This window comes from Periplaneta americana, chromosome 17 (assembly GCF_040183065.1).
Source record: "Periplaneta americana isolate PAMFEO1 chromosome 17, P.americana_PAMFEO1_priV1, whole genome shotgun sequence".
In the NCBI taxonomy this organism is placed as follows: Eukaryota; Metazoa; Arthropoda; class Insecta; order Blattodea; family Blattidae; genus Periplaneta; species Periplaneta americana.
In genome coordinates, this window is record NC_091133.1 from 15,190,508 (window position 1) to 15,206,640 (window position 16,133).

General features: G+C 34.4%; 1 protein-coding gene across 1 annotated transcript in view; it reads left to right on the forward strand.

The window, feature by feature from the left end:
- LOC138692733 (diuretic hormone class 2-like) overlaps positions 1-16,133 on the forward strand; it is a 142,165-nt gene that overhangs the window by 73,071 nt on the left and 52,961 nt on the right. The window lies entirely within an intron of this gene.

Genomic DNA, 16,133 nt, shown 5'->3' on the forward strand with positions numbered 1-16,133 from the left:
ATAGGCTTATTGATAAATAAAGTCATGACAATCTTGTTTCGCTTGACATATTAATTCTTCACTTCTGACAGATGTAAATAAGATAAAGGCAAGATAGAGGTGTCTGTACTCTGGGACTTCCTGGTTAGACTTTGCTGCGCTTTTCTGCTTTATATTTCACTTAGTTCTGGGCAATTTTCTCAAAATCACCATCATAGGGAACATGTGTTCATACACCATAGGGTCGAATTTCACTTCTGTTATACAATAAGTATTATAGTACTATAATTTTGTTACAAAGAAAATTACCTAGATTCACAATAGGCCTACGTCAATACATAATCTAAAGTCTGTAGAGTGAAATATAATCGTTGACATTGAAATTATAGCAATGTGTTGCTTATGACCAAAGCTCGGAACTTGGGAACTTTTGTCTTTGAACGTGGCTAAGCGACCGGACTTTAATGTCAACAAACTCCCGCTTCCAGCACAGAGGTACTGTCAGGTCTGCTATAAAGGTGGTTCCTGGCTGGAACTACATAATGATAATATTATGGTAGGTTGAAACACGTAATTTTATAGCATATATATAAATAAACATGCAAAATATATCAAATTTACAGTTCTGCTCTGTACATTTTATTACAGTGTATGACTACATACATGAGAAGATTTTCGAACCCATAACTTCTTTGTCTGTTAGTTAAACATGATTTGAAACGAAAGAAACTTATTTCCACGTCACATGAAGTGACGGGAGCAAACTTAATTTTTTTTTATTTTATTGATTTTAAGTAGCTACCTAGTGAGTACAAATTACATTTATAAAACAAAAATGTTTCTAGCCACTACCGTAAGAGCCAAGCTCGTGTACGGTGTGTTCTTAATCAATAATATAACATAAAATTAACAAGGACAGTTTGCTAAATACAATAAGTAACTTAATTCAAACCAATAAATACAACACAAGAGCAAGAATAAAGAAGAAAGAGAAAAAGAGAGAAAAATACACATTTAATATAAATTAACAATTCGACAGAAGCCAGTGATATTCAATAAAAACATGAATATAGTCGACAGAAATAAAAGGTAAAAAAATACATTTATTAATATTATATATCATGGATAATTTTACAAATTTCTCTTTCAAAAGCTTCAATTTCAAAAAATTTCAAATTTCGAAAATGGTTTGTAATTTTATTATAAAGTCTTGGGCCGAAATAAAATACTGAATGTTTTCACTGTCACTGTTTCCTGTTCGATTTTCAGCAGTTGCTAGCTGATCTCGTATCTGAGAAAGATAAGCATCCTAAATTTTTCTCGAATATAGTTTTCAATTTCTGTGTCACTACTAGGGAAGATTCCACTACGAGTTGATCCATGGCTATGGACAAATTTTCCACCGATTTAAGGGACTGCAATGTATTTCAATGAATGCCCATTTCTAGTCTCTAGTTTATGTGTGGCACAACTTACAAAATATAAACTCTCCACTCGAAGAAAATAATGTTTCTCCTCAGAATTCCTCCACGAAATTCTGTACCTAAAATTTAAGAAATACTGTATATTTTCAAACGTTATATAATACCCATTCGAATAATACGTATTCTCTAATTCCTTGAATAGACCGTTTACCTCTAATTATCTGAATGTCATTGGCTTCGACACGACACAGTTTCCTCGTCCCTCTTCCTGTCATTCGATGTGACCACTTTCTTAGTACACACGACTGTCCCTGAGCACTTGCAGCTTGAGCTTTGTGTACGCTGTACCTGTAACCTTACTCATGCACACGACACACAAGTCCCCAAGTTCCGAGCTTTGCTCATGACTTTCAATACGACCCTCTGTATTATTTTCAGTAAGTTATTTCACTTGAAGTGTATTTCATTCTAAGTTTATATAGCCTACATACATTATGCAAAACATAATTATACGCCTTTTTCTCAGAAGTAACATTGTTTACTTAATGTGTTTTGCTTGTAAACCGAAGAAATAAAACATGGATCATTATACTGTAAGCATTATCTCTTTCTGTAATCACCATGGTAACTGAGTATTTGTCGTAGCGTAGTATGAGTTTTTGAAAGTCTTCATCAAAGAAACACGTTGTGAAGGAAGACCGCCTGTGTTACAAGGATCCAAACACGTGGTACAATTATAGTAGATTCTAGAAACTTATCATGCGTTTCATGTATGGCACAAAAGAGTTTTGAAACAACTTCTACACTACCCCTTCAGAAGTGTGAAAATTTTCATAAATCATCAAAAGACTAAAGGCAAACAATGATCTCTTAAACCAATCTGTAACAACTTTCAAAGTAGGCCTAATAATTTCATATTCTCTTTCTTCAGCATATTTTTGCAGCAGTATAGGGGAGAGTGGGGTTTCCATACGCAGAGGGTAATGGAACACACCTAAGTTTTAGGATATGGCAGCACCCTGTGGCCGTGAGTTAGTCTAGCGGCAGCGTCGGTAGCATCAATCTAGTCCAGTGTTGGCGCTGTATGTTGATTCAAGCGCTTGCAGTGTGCCAGTGGATTTCTTTGCAGTTTTCTTATAATTTTGTGGCTTCATTGTGTTTGACGTAACTAATATGCATCTGAGTGATCTGGATTTTATATAATGTGTCCTAAAAGTACAACTAATTACCTGCTAACTTGAGTGTATAAAGATCTTCTGTTACTTTGCTTCAGAGCTAAACTATTTTAATAGCGACAGTTGGGGTATTCGCACGCGGTTGTGCTTCCCAACACTCCTCCTGAGTTCCAAAATTCAATCAGAAAAAAAAAATGATTGCCTGTTTTGTGGTAAAGATAATGAACTCTGGTATCGTTGTATCCTGTGTGATGGGTTCACTTAGATTGCATTGCTGCTGAAACTCCTAAAAATTTCATTTGTGACTTTTGCCAATCCACATTAAAGAAAATTTAGTGTTAGGTTTCTCTAATTTTTGCACAGTATTGCTAAATGTTGATTCTATACCTATTTATACGTATTTCAATTGTATTTGTATCTGCGTACTACTACCCCAGCTGGCTGCGTCCCATTTCCCATTTGGTAGAGTAATAGCAAGCATTACAACTTTTCCACATATTTATTTATTTATTTATTTATTTATTTATTTATTTATTTATTTATTTATTCTAGTGTAGTTAAGGCCATCAGGCCTTCTCTTCCACAACACCAGGAATACAAATACAATAACAGAAATAAAAAGGAAAAAAAAACACTATAAACGAAGTAAAGTCACACAAAAATATACACAGGTTGCAGTCACACAAACTTTAAATGAGTGATTAAGTATAATTAATTGTATCCTAATTAACTAACATAAACAAGAAACTTGCGATTTTAATCTGGAGTAAAAAAAAACACAAATCAACACTTCTAGCAATATCTAAAAAGCATTAAACAAGACAAAATTTTCCAATTTAATTTTGAATTGTGATAAAGTCCGGCAGTCCCTGACATCATTAGGTAGCGAATTCCAGAGACGAGGTATTTCTACAGTGTAGGAGGATGAGTATAGAGACGATCTATGATGAGGGATAGAAAGAAGTGCTTGATGTCGGTTTCGAAGAGTTGTAAGAAATTGAAAGCGCGATAAGATATAATTCGGAGTAGAAGTATGCATGATTCTAAATAGAAGAGACAGTGAATGTATTGTTCTTCGTTCCTTCAGACGCACCCATGAAAGTAACTGGAGGGAAGGTGTTATATGGTCAAATTTACGAGTATTGCAGACGAATCGTATGCACACATTATGAACACGTTGTAGTCTCTCAGCTAAGAGTGAACTTACATTAGTTAGCAAGGAATCGCAATAATCAAAATGGGGCATTACAAGCTTCTGAATAAGATTCTTTTTTAGACTAAGTGGTAGAAATTCTTTTATATGAAGTTGAGAAAATATTTTTTGCAAGTGTGTGTTACTTGGGTGTTCCAATTTAGATCGCTATCCATAAAAATGCCAAGATTTTTAACTGTTTCACTGTATTTAACAATAATTCCATTCAATGTTATATGTGGTATAGTACCACTATCAAGAGTACTTCGTACACGATTATGTCCCATTACGATTGCTTGCGATTTCTCTGGATTTAACCTTAATCCAATCATCAATAGAAAAAAATTCTGTTTAGAAATACATTTTGTAACTTGTAAATATTATTAGAACCTAATTGAATCGGTCGGAGCTAAAAGGAACTAAGTCAAAATATGAAGTTTTGGGTTATGCAACAATTTGAACAACAGATGTCATGCGGATCGAACAGTGGAAGAAAGAAAATGTTAAATGTTATGTTTTGTTTAACGACGCTCGCAACTACAGAGGTTATATCAGCGTCGCCGGATGTGCCGGAATTTTGTCACGCAGGAGTTCTTTTATTTGCCAGTAAATCTACTGACACGAGCCTGTCGCATTTAAGCACACTTAAATGTCATCGACCTGGCCCGGGATCGAACCCGCAACCTTGGGCATAGAAGGCCAGCGCTATACCAACTCGCCAACCAGGTCGACTGGAAGAAGGAACTAAGACTTTTAAATATTATTTTGTCTTCTATAACATAAAAATATAATATTTGTGTTATTAGTGGAATGTTTTTTTGCTTCTCCCGAAAAGTTGTGAAAAGTGACTTAGTTCCTTTTAGCTCCGACTGATTCAATTGTTTTATTACATGCCGAAAGTTTCAGTTTTACAATAAAATTATATTGGAATTTATAACAATAGAAAGTTAAGTGCAGGCAATATTGTTCATAGTTTGAAATAACTATTTCAAGTTCTGGTGCAATTTTAGCTGAGGTCAGAATTTTGCATAACCACTATATTATTATTTTTACTTTCTTTAAGGGAACCAGGTAGTGATTAAAGGTCAAAAATCCGATTTTTTTATTTTGTATTTTAAAATAAAGTACAAAACTGCTCTTTAAAACAATATAAATATTATGGGGGTATTTCTGCATATAAGCGTTTTAAATGACCTCTTTAAATTTGGCGGTGCATGTAATTCATACATTCTTCTTTTTTTTAAAATGCAGTTTTCAATATGTTGACATTTTTCAAACTTAAGTGCATTTTTCTCTGAAACTACTGAATCAATTTACATGAAACTTTTACAGTGTTTTCTGCAGCCTGTGTTCTACATAGTACACCTACGGGTTTAAGAATATCATACACATAATACGAGAAAAAATATATATGCACTGAAAAAATGGTAAAAAATGTTAAGCAAAGTTCAATATTTTTCTGTTTCACTAGAGGTGAAATATTTAGCTAAATTTCGCTTTATAATTTACAATACATATTACTAGATAACTTAAAAAAATACAAGGTGTATGAGTGAAGATTGTAGCAAGTAATGTGCACCTGAAGAATGAGGTACACTTAGGAAAGTGGGAAAACAGGTTATCAGTTAGGATCTTTCTTTTGCACTTGGATACGAAACAAATTAGTTGTCTTTTATATCACTTAATTCAGAATGATTGATTGTATAAGCCTGGAAATTTTTATTCCATTCTGACACTAGAAGCCTAGAAATACTGAACTAAACTTTTGTATTGAAATTTTTTAATCGCACAGGCATCACTACCCAGTTCCCTTAATAAGGCACATCGTTAGTCTAATGGCTCTAACGTATGAATTTCACGCAGTAAATGCGTGTTGAAATTCCATCGAATCTAAGTGAAATTTTTGATGGATATAAATGATATTTAGGGCATATTTTCGCGGAATGTTCTCATTTCCCTGTCACCACTCCATCATACATCCATTAATCATCATCATAGATCCACCTCCGCATGATTCACCATAAGCGGGTAAAGTTAACTGCAACTTCGACGCGTTAATCCCAGAGCGAACGCTTATCCGAGATAAATTTAACAATACAACTAGAAAAAAAGTTTATATTTGCAACATTTATCTTTTGAATACTAAGTGGTCCTACAATTTATCTCTCACCTCTAAAAGCCTGAGAGATAATGTGATTGATATCTCTGTGGAGATTCAGTAGTATAGACCTGCGTTCTGTCACGAAGGAGGTTCGAGTCTCGGTCAGGTCTAGGATAAAATTGTCCTGTCCGAAAGAAAATTCCGACAGTATGCTGCCGGCTCACATTGTTTTGAGGCTGCACCATACTGCTGCCTAGAACACTAGTCCCTGTAAAGCAGCCGTGGCGAAAAGGCCATGGTGCCACTGTGTAAGCTGCAACGTGCAGGCGGAGGGAGGCGGACAACCGAAGGGGAAGTTAATGTTTAGGACGTGTAACGAAGAAAGAAATGAACAAGAAAACATAGGACACATTATCACAACCTAAAATTAACTGTCTTCAGAATGTCTCTGCGACAAAGTTTCAAAATCAGGAATTATGTCACTTACTGCCAATCGTCTTTGATCACGAAGATATTTGTCTGTCAGTCGTGTTCTAAATTTGATTTTTACTATTTTCAGTGTTGAAAATATTTTTTCACAAACGTAAGTTACAGCGAACGTGGCTTCAACAGAGCAAGCGAAAGAACGAAGCTTAGGATATTTATTTTTTGGCAAAGATTTGAAAAGTTCAATATCTGTCAAGTCCTTACATCTAGCTTTCATTTAACGTCACATTGTAAATCTGTGAGTTTAAATTGAAAATCTAACCGCATTATTCGTACATCTGCTGTAAAAGAATCGACGTACAGAGATAATAATAATAATAATAATAATAACACTTAACCTTTTAATGTTTCATCAGTAACATGTAACTTATAATGCCGTTTTATGTTATACAACTAATCGTTCACGAACTACCCATCACTATTGCCAAGAGACAGTGCCGCCGTGAACTAGTCCAGTGTGTCTGAGTGTGCGGGAAATGTGATGCAGTGCTGACGGGTCTTTTTTTACCTCAGAGTACACAAACAAACTGTAAGTATACATGTTTCTGCTACTACAAAGAGCCGAGTTATCTTGCATTCCCCGAGCTTGTTTCTTCGACTCAGTTATATACATTCTGGGGATCCCATTCTGGTTTAATAACAAACAAGAACAAAGCCGTCTGAACACTTGAGTTGATTTACTTGTACTATTTCGGCGTAAAACATTCAACTGTAACAACATAGCTTTTGGAACGACAGTACGTTAAACACGTTATAGAAACCAATATAAATAGAATTCGTTCAGCAGAAAAGCTTGTACGCAGAAGAACATTTAGAGACATACACAGTCAGTCAATTGGAGAGAGAATTAAGTGTCAGTGAGAGTTAATAAGCAACCAGACAGTCTGACAATCAAATAGTCTTGGGGTTACCATAATTTGGGAAGATTAAATGCGGACACATTAGTAGCCTAACTGACGTAACGATAGTTCGCGATGTAATAACAACAACAACAATAATAATAATAATACTAATAATAATAATAATAATAATAATAATAATAATAATAATAATTCTTTATTTATACTGGCAGAGTTAAGGTCATAGGGCCTTCTCTTACACTCTACCAGGTCACAAAGTATACAAGCAGTTAAAATTTAACAAAAGGTTAAAGAACAGAATACTAACATATTAATAATAATAATAATAATAATAATAATAATAATAATAATAATAATAATAATTCTTTATTTATACTGGCAGAGTTAAGGCCATAGGGCCTTCTCTTACACTCTACCAGGTCACAAAGTATAACAAGCAGTTAAAATTTAACAAAAAGTTAAAGAACAGAATATTAACATATTACAAATAATAATAATAATAATAATAATAATAATAATAATAATAATAATAATAATTATTATTATTATTATTATTATTATTATTCTTTATTTATACTGGCAGAGTTAAGGCCATAGGGCCTTCTCTTACACTCTACCAGGTCACAAAGTATACAAGCAGTTAAAATTTAACAAAAAGTTAAAGAACAGAATACTAACATATTACAAATAAAATAATAATAATAATAATAATAATAATAATAATAATAATAATTCTTTATTTATACTGGCAGAGTTAAGGTCATAGGGCCTTCTCTTACACTCTACCAGGTCACAAAGTATACAAGCAGTTAAAATTTAACAAAAGGTTAAAGAACAGAATACTAACATATTAATAATAATAATAATAATAATAATAATAATAATAATAATAATAATAATAATTCTTTATTTATACTGGCAGAGTTAAGGCCATAGGACCTTCTCTTACACTCTACCAGGTCACAAAGTATAACAAGCAGTTAAAATTTAACAAAAAGTTAAAGAACAGAATATTAACATATTACAAATAATAATAATAATAATAATAATAATAATAATAATAATAATAATAATAATAATTCTTTATTTATACTGGCAGAGTTAAGGCCATAGGGCCTTCTCTTACACTCTACCAGGTCACAAAGTATACAAGCAGTTAAAATTTAACAAAAAGTTAAAGAACAGAATACTAACATATTACAAATAATAATAATAATAATAATAATAATAATTCTTTATTTATACTGGCAGAGTTAAGGCCATAGAGCCTTCTCTTACACTCTACCTGGTCACAAAGTATATAAGCAGTTAAAATTTAACAAAAAGTTAAAGAACAGAATACTAACATATTACAAATAATAATAATAATAATAATAATAATAATAATAATAATAATAATAATAATAATAATAATAATTCTTTATTTATACTGGCAGAGTTAAGGCCATAGGGTCTTCTCTTACACTCTACCAGGTCACAAAGTATACAAGCAGTTAAAATTTAACAAAAAGTTAGAGAACAGAATACTAACATATTACAAATAATAATAATAATAATAATAATAATAATAATAATAATAATAATAATAACAGCATAATAAAATCGACACTAAACAACATGAAAATAATACAATAATAAAAAAGAAAGTAAAATACATTGGAATATAGTAAAAGCAATTCATTTAGTGCAAATGGTTAATATGGAAAACGTAAGGTAGAATATAACAAAATGGAATGTAATAAAATAATAATAAAAAGAAAAGAAATACGAATATTAAATAAAATTCACAATAAAAAGGCTATGACAATAAATTCATCGGCCGATAAAGAGAACAAAAAAGGGGAAAGGAAGGAAAGAAATGATGATGATGATGATAATAATAATAATAATAATAATAATAATAATAATAATAATAATAATAATAATTTTATTGTTATACACTGAATTATTTTATGATCACAATTTTATTATTATTATTAAATAATAATAGTAAACTACCCCCCATTGAGGGTAGCCCTTACGGACTCGGTATATCGTCAAAAAAATTATTATATCTATGTAAACACAGGTATTAAATTTTAAAGAAGGGAAACTAAGAAAAGGGTGTGAAAAATTACAATTGCTATTAATGTGGCACCATGTGATTAATTAGGATTTGGCAGGATTTTTTAAACACAATTATCACATTGTCATCCCTCAGAGATGTTGGCAGAGCAAACTGCCGTCGAAATTCTTCGAAAAAAGCTGGTATAGTCCCTCGAGCACCTATGAGCAAGCCGAATACCTCAACGTGAATTAAGGCATATTTCAGCTTGAAATAGTTGACTGTAGGCTCATAGATCGACTCCTTCTCAAGGTGGACCTCGGCTGACTGATGACCAGACATCGAGATTTTGGACCCGATAGAACAAGTTTACTAAGTCCATACTATAGGCAGCTTTGTCACTGTGTTTGAGGTGGATGGGAGTCGGCAGGAAGAGAGACATGTATACAGTCCAGTGTGCTGGTGTTGTACAGTGACGTTCCAAAGAAAGACAACTAATGTATCAAACATTAAAATAAAATGATTGTAAGAGGAGAAAAATTCTGTAGGACCAAAAAAAATCTATACGTAGATTAAAATAAAAACCTATAATGCGAAATTTTCAAAATATGAGTTTCTTTTCGGCTTCTTCCATAAGCACATGCGCAATACTTACACAACATACATAAGAATCGTACACAATATACACAACTTATAATGTACAGTCTATGATATCACCACAATATAGCCTATACAATATATTTACAATACAATGTAATGAGAATTTATGTTCTGTTCAAATTCTTTATTTTCCAGCTTTATCTTCTAGAATACTATTTGAACTGTTACAATGTACTACAACACACATTCTCAAGGCCTCACAACTAAACATTCTTCGATTGTCGGCAAGACAAAATTTGTATTGGGAGAAGCTCCGTTCTGCATCATATGATGTAATGGGTGCAAAACGATAAAACACTAAATCAATGAAATCTGTCTTCGCTACCCCAGCAGTGTCGGTAGACTTCTTCCCTGCTAGCATGTCTTTTATGTCACAGAATATGGCATATCCACTGTTTTTACACAAAACTGAGCTTAATTTATGTTTAACACGATTACTGGTGTAGCGGATGCTTGATGAATTACTTTCGTTATCTCCTCAATTAATTTTAGAGCTTCAGCAGACGAATAATTGACGTTTTCTATAACCTCACTGGTTAGTAGAATTTTTTTTTTTCCTGAACAGTCACGAAGGTTCCGACTATGACATTTACTATACACCTGCCAGCTGAATCAGTGGCTTCATCTATCGACACCCAGATTTTATTATTTTCTGTTTGTTGTCTAATGTTATTTAATGTTCTATCGTATCACTTTCTCAAGTAAGTCTGCCGCAACGTCGAGTCAGTAGGGACTATTCTCTTGGTATATTTTTCCATGAAAGCTTTGAAATTAGGGTTATTTACTTTATTAAATGATATGTTTACAGTCACCATCATTTCACATAGATCTAGGAAGAACTCGGATACTTTATTTGTAAGTTAATCTGACACAGGTGGAATTTCTTCTATGTTAAGAGACAAAAAGTTTATATGTGAAATGTTTTTTTGGGAGTTACAATGGGTCCCAATGTATCGTTTTTGTCTCCCCTTAGTCTGACATGATACAATTTAATGTAACATGGTCTCCCATTAACTTCAAAATAATCACTTCCGAACTCCTGCTCAAATAAATGTGTTTTAAAGTATTTCACTTTTGGCATACATACTGTTAATTATATTCTTCTACTAATCAGATAACCGCATGCAAACATCAAAACTAGATTGCTATCTCCTGTCCTCTCTTCTGACAACGTGAACTAGGCGTACGGGACTGTTTTTATTATCAGAACAGTACCTGCCTTACGAGTATGACTGAGTAAATAAAGCACATGGGACGACAGGTAGGTCGCTACCATCACTGCCCCCACCCACTATCGTCCTGCTTTCCAACTTGAAACCGCACTGTTTTCGCCTATCGGGTCTAAAGTCTCTAAGCCTGCTGATGACATTCTACTTCAAAACGTATCGTGGGGTCCACAATGATGCCCTGTTTAGTGTCAGCATTGTACGCTAAAATATCTACTCGTCTCGTTGACCCGTTTTCAGCTAGACTACAGGACAAACTTCAAAATAAGGACATTTCGCACTCCCAGTAAAATATTGCTATAAAAATATTTTAATAAATACCAGTACCAAAACCTTTGTTAACACTGAACAACAAATGTTTACTTTCTGTCTTGCTGAAATAAAAATAGGCGAATATTACTAATATGTATGCCCTAAATCTGAATTTAAAAACCAAATTGCCCCATCACGTACCAATTTCTGGGGAAAATGAATTGAATTTCTTTATGGAAAAAACTTCTTGTTTTTCTAATTTTTCACTGCTACTGGTAAAATTACAACACACTAGGGATTCAAAATGCCTCATAATACTTGCAAAATGTGTACTGGATACATAAATGATGTAACATAGTTTAAAACACAACAACAAAAAAAGTATTACTTGCGTATAATGAGAAAAATATCGAAATTTGAACTTACACTTAAAAGAATTTTTTGGATGACATTTATAACTAAACCCGGGACTGTCTTTTACAAGAAACCAACAACAGTATGCAAGCATGCTGGATGATGATCTTCCTTTATATCTCCTTTCCATTTCAGATATTTCTTGATGAAATTTTTTCCCATGCTCATCGCTTACCGCTCCAATGTTGGGAGAAAAGAAATCAAAATCAGAATGTAAAAAGTGTATTTTGAGAGACATATTACATCCCATTTTCTCATATGCATTTGACATGATTTCCACAACAAGTTCTATGTAGTTGTCTGCCCTAGAATTTCCAAGGAAATTTGAGCAAACATCTTTGAAAGCGCTCCATGCCATTTTTTTTTCTGTAACGGAAAGCTTTTCCTCAAACAAGGAGTCGGCCCTAACTTTGTGAATTTGTGGATCGATGAAAATGCCCTCTTTTAATTTTCCTTCACTCAAACGGTAAACTTTTCTTTCAAATACTGAAAACCACACCCTTGTTTGTTCATTGCGTAGACCTCAGTTTGAACTGTTATCAAATTTACTGAATAGAAGGGACTAATACCTGTTTATTTATTAGAAGTACAAAATAACATGCCAACAACCATAAGAAACCGAAAATAAGTTATAAATTCATAAAATGCATCAGCTTTTGTTTTGGTTTACAACCTTCCAACTCGCGCCAGATGCAGGTGTACCCTATGCTGTGAGAGCGCTCATCGAAAAGTGAAATTGTAGTACAGGGACATCATTTTATTTTTACTTCAATTTTTATTGTACCTGAGTTTTTGAATGTACTTCACTCCCACCCCTTCTACTAATGAAGTTCCAACTGTCCTCCGGACAGAATCAAGGCCTCATATAGTAAACAGCACTGAGTTAGTGAGTATAGTACGTTCCAGAAATATGTTCGCGTTTTCCAGTGACGAAAGAGCTTTCAATATTGAATCATATTTTCGCACAGGTACTGTCCGTTTGCCTACGTCGCATCCCGATTTCCCCCACCTGCTTCTGCTCGCAACTCTGTAAAAAACTGGGCTGTCTTAGCTCTTTTCTGAAAACATTAATTTCTGTTAGGAATTGGACGTTTACGTAATATTATACAACTGTTTAAAATAACTTAAATAAAAGGGCCTCCTTAAGTAATTAACTGTCACGTGAATTCCCCCTTTCTACGATCCTGCGGCATAACCACTTGGACGGACAGTAGATAGCATGTCTGAGTAATTTTATCTGTACGGGTCGGGCAGAAGTAAAGATTGAATTTACAGTACGTAAGGTACTTTTTTATAGAGTAGGTACAGAATTATTTCAACGTGAGTTACTAGCACGAAGGACGAAACTGGCAATTGGAATTAGATGCAATAGTCTATAGTGCGATAATATGCACAAAAGAACTGAAGCCTGTATCGAAATGAACGGCCACCATTTTCAAATGTGTTTGAACATCCATATTATGATTATTTTTCAATTCAACTTCATTCTCTAAATTGTACGCTAATGTGCTGTAGACAGTATAATATACACTGCATAATGAATACGTTCGCATGGATAACTCAGTTCGTGAGTAAAAACACTTATTGTTAATACAGTACTGCATTTTGATTAAACAAAAACCTAATGAAAATTATCGAACTCAAAAGCGCGATATTTCCTAGTTTACGTAAATTGATGAAGTACTTTTGTTCCCTCCTATACCTAGTAAAGTGATTTGTTTGTGTTTTACGCCGGTATCATCGAACTCCAGCCGTGGAAGGGGTAGCGAACGGTGTTTCCGGTTCTCTAAAGATATAGCCAGGTTAATATTAAAAATGTTAGTAAAAATAAAATGATGTCCCTGTATTAAAAACCTTACGTGATACGAAGAAAAGAGATGCATTTTCGGATACAGCGTACACCAAACCATAAGGGACATATTGTTGTAAGTCGGAGCAAAATTCTTGTTGTTCAGTGTAATTACAGTAGAACCCCGATTATCCGTCACCCTATTAACCGATTGGCGGATTATCCGACTGTCTTTCTCTATCTTATTTTTTTATTGCAGAGAACAAATGAAGTGATGTACGTTATGTTAGTAGGCCTACATATTTGTTCTGCAGAGGGTTATTAATAATTACAAGCCTTTACCCTTACACAGCATGTAATAGGAATGCTTCTGTTACTGGCAACAGGAAGTTACTTGTGGGAGGGGGTGTTTCCCCCCAACTTCTAAAATAGTTACTACATGCTTTCAAAGAAATTACCCCAAGAATTTTCAACCCATGTACCATTCAGACCTTGTCCTTAATATCCGAGTGGTCGTACTGTGTATACTCTGTTTTATTTCAAGGAGTGCAGTTCTATGGCTTCTTTGAACACCCACTTACAGATTTATGACTTCCCACACAAACATCTCTGACAATTCCATCCTGTCCCCTCGTCCCAACATTGCACAGTTGCCACAATCCTGGTGGCCCTCGAAATGAGACTGACGGGATTCTTGGAATTCGGAAAAGATGCAGCAACTCTGCCTCCACGTGGATTTGACGGGAGCCTGTCAATTCTTCTGAACAAGGGTTGTGATTGGTTACTGACAGGAGAAGACAAGATTTCCGTCACAGTAAGGAATACATTTATTTATGACGACCAATTAGTAGGGGGCAGTAGAAGGTCTGTCGGCAAAGTCCTTTCTATTAAACTGCACTCCATGAAAAAAAAATACAATATATTTCTATGCAAAATGTCTTTCACGGATGTTAAAAGAAAACGTGTTGTGCTAATTAACGAAAAAAAAAATAAATAAATACTTGAGAAATTTCAGAAGAAACTGTGGCTCATTTCGCATCAGAATACGAGATTGGCGTTAGAACTGAGCCCTATCCATTTTAAAAAATACAAGAATAAAATTGTACAAAGTACGAGTACGTACATCTACAACAGAGACTTCTACTTTTTCCATCTTTCTGCAGACAGCCATCACCCTTGGTCCTTAAAACCCGTCGTTGACAACGATACTTAAATCGCTGAAGTTCTGATTCATTATCTAACATGTTAAACACAACACCACGGAGGAAATTACGAAATTGTAGTTTAATTTAAGAAAATCTTTTATATACGGATTATCCGATTTTTCGATTAAACGTTCAGTCCATCCCCTTCATTACCCCTTAATAGAGGTTGTCCTGTATTTACTATTTTATTATTAGAATTTCATACCTGCAACTAGTAAAACAGCGTTGGAAATAATTTACGGACGTACAGATGCCTCAAACTAAGAAGCTGCCTGGAGAGGGGAAGTAGTAGAGCTAACGGAGAGGGCCCACCTAGGCTCCGATACCCAGGTATAGTCATATTATCTGAAAAGTTGACCTCTTGACAATGTATTCAAGATGTACCCTCCCTATGCAGCCTTCTCAACTGTTATTAGAACTGAGCTGTACCGTTCTAGTCCACAGTGCATAGCAGTAGGCGGACAGTGGTAGGGAAGAAGTGCACTATGCGCCTGCGCGAACGAGACAGCTTGCTAGTTTGAGGCATCGTAATATGTGATTTTCGACATAGGACAATATTTTACTGGCTGTGCAATGTACTGATAACTACGCAAGTTTGGTAACCCTAGTCAGTCTAGTAAGTCAGTCTCTCAGGGGAAAATATAGTAAGCAACATCAGTAAGTTAGTGTAGTGGGTCGTTCGGTCTAGTAGCTACAGCTCTTTAGTCGCTCAGTGTGACTCTTGTCAATGAATGAGACTAGCTGTGTAAGAAAATAATATTTGGTCTAGTAAACCATTCAGCATAATAAGTCATTCAATCTAGCAAGTCAGTGTATCAAGTAAGTCATTCTATCTAGCAAGTCTGCCAGTCCAGTGTACATTGTTTGTCAGCGAGTCTTGCCAGTCAGTAAATCTAACTAGTCGGTAGTCTATAGCAAGTAAGGGACAAGGTAGAGTATGCACCGGCCACTGAACGAATATTGTACACTTTTATCATTGTCAAAGTGGCGCTATAAACCAATTTTCAATACCTTTATCACAGCCACAACATATTTCAATTCTTATTGTACTATATATATGGAATTATCACTACATTAACACATTTAATATATCAAAATATACACTGAACGAACTAAAAGTAATTATTATGAAAGTCGCCATATTTTCTTCCTCGAATTGCGATCCACTTCCACTAGATGGCATCCACATTCGTGGAGTAACTGTCAGCGCGCCTGGCCGCGAAACCAGGTGGCCCGGGTTAGATTCCCGGTCGGGGGAAGTTACCTGGTTGAGGTTTTTCCGGGGTTTTCCCTCAACCCAATATGAGAAAATGCTGGGTAACTTTC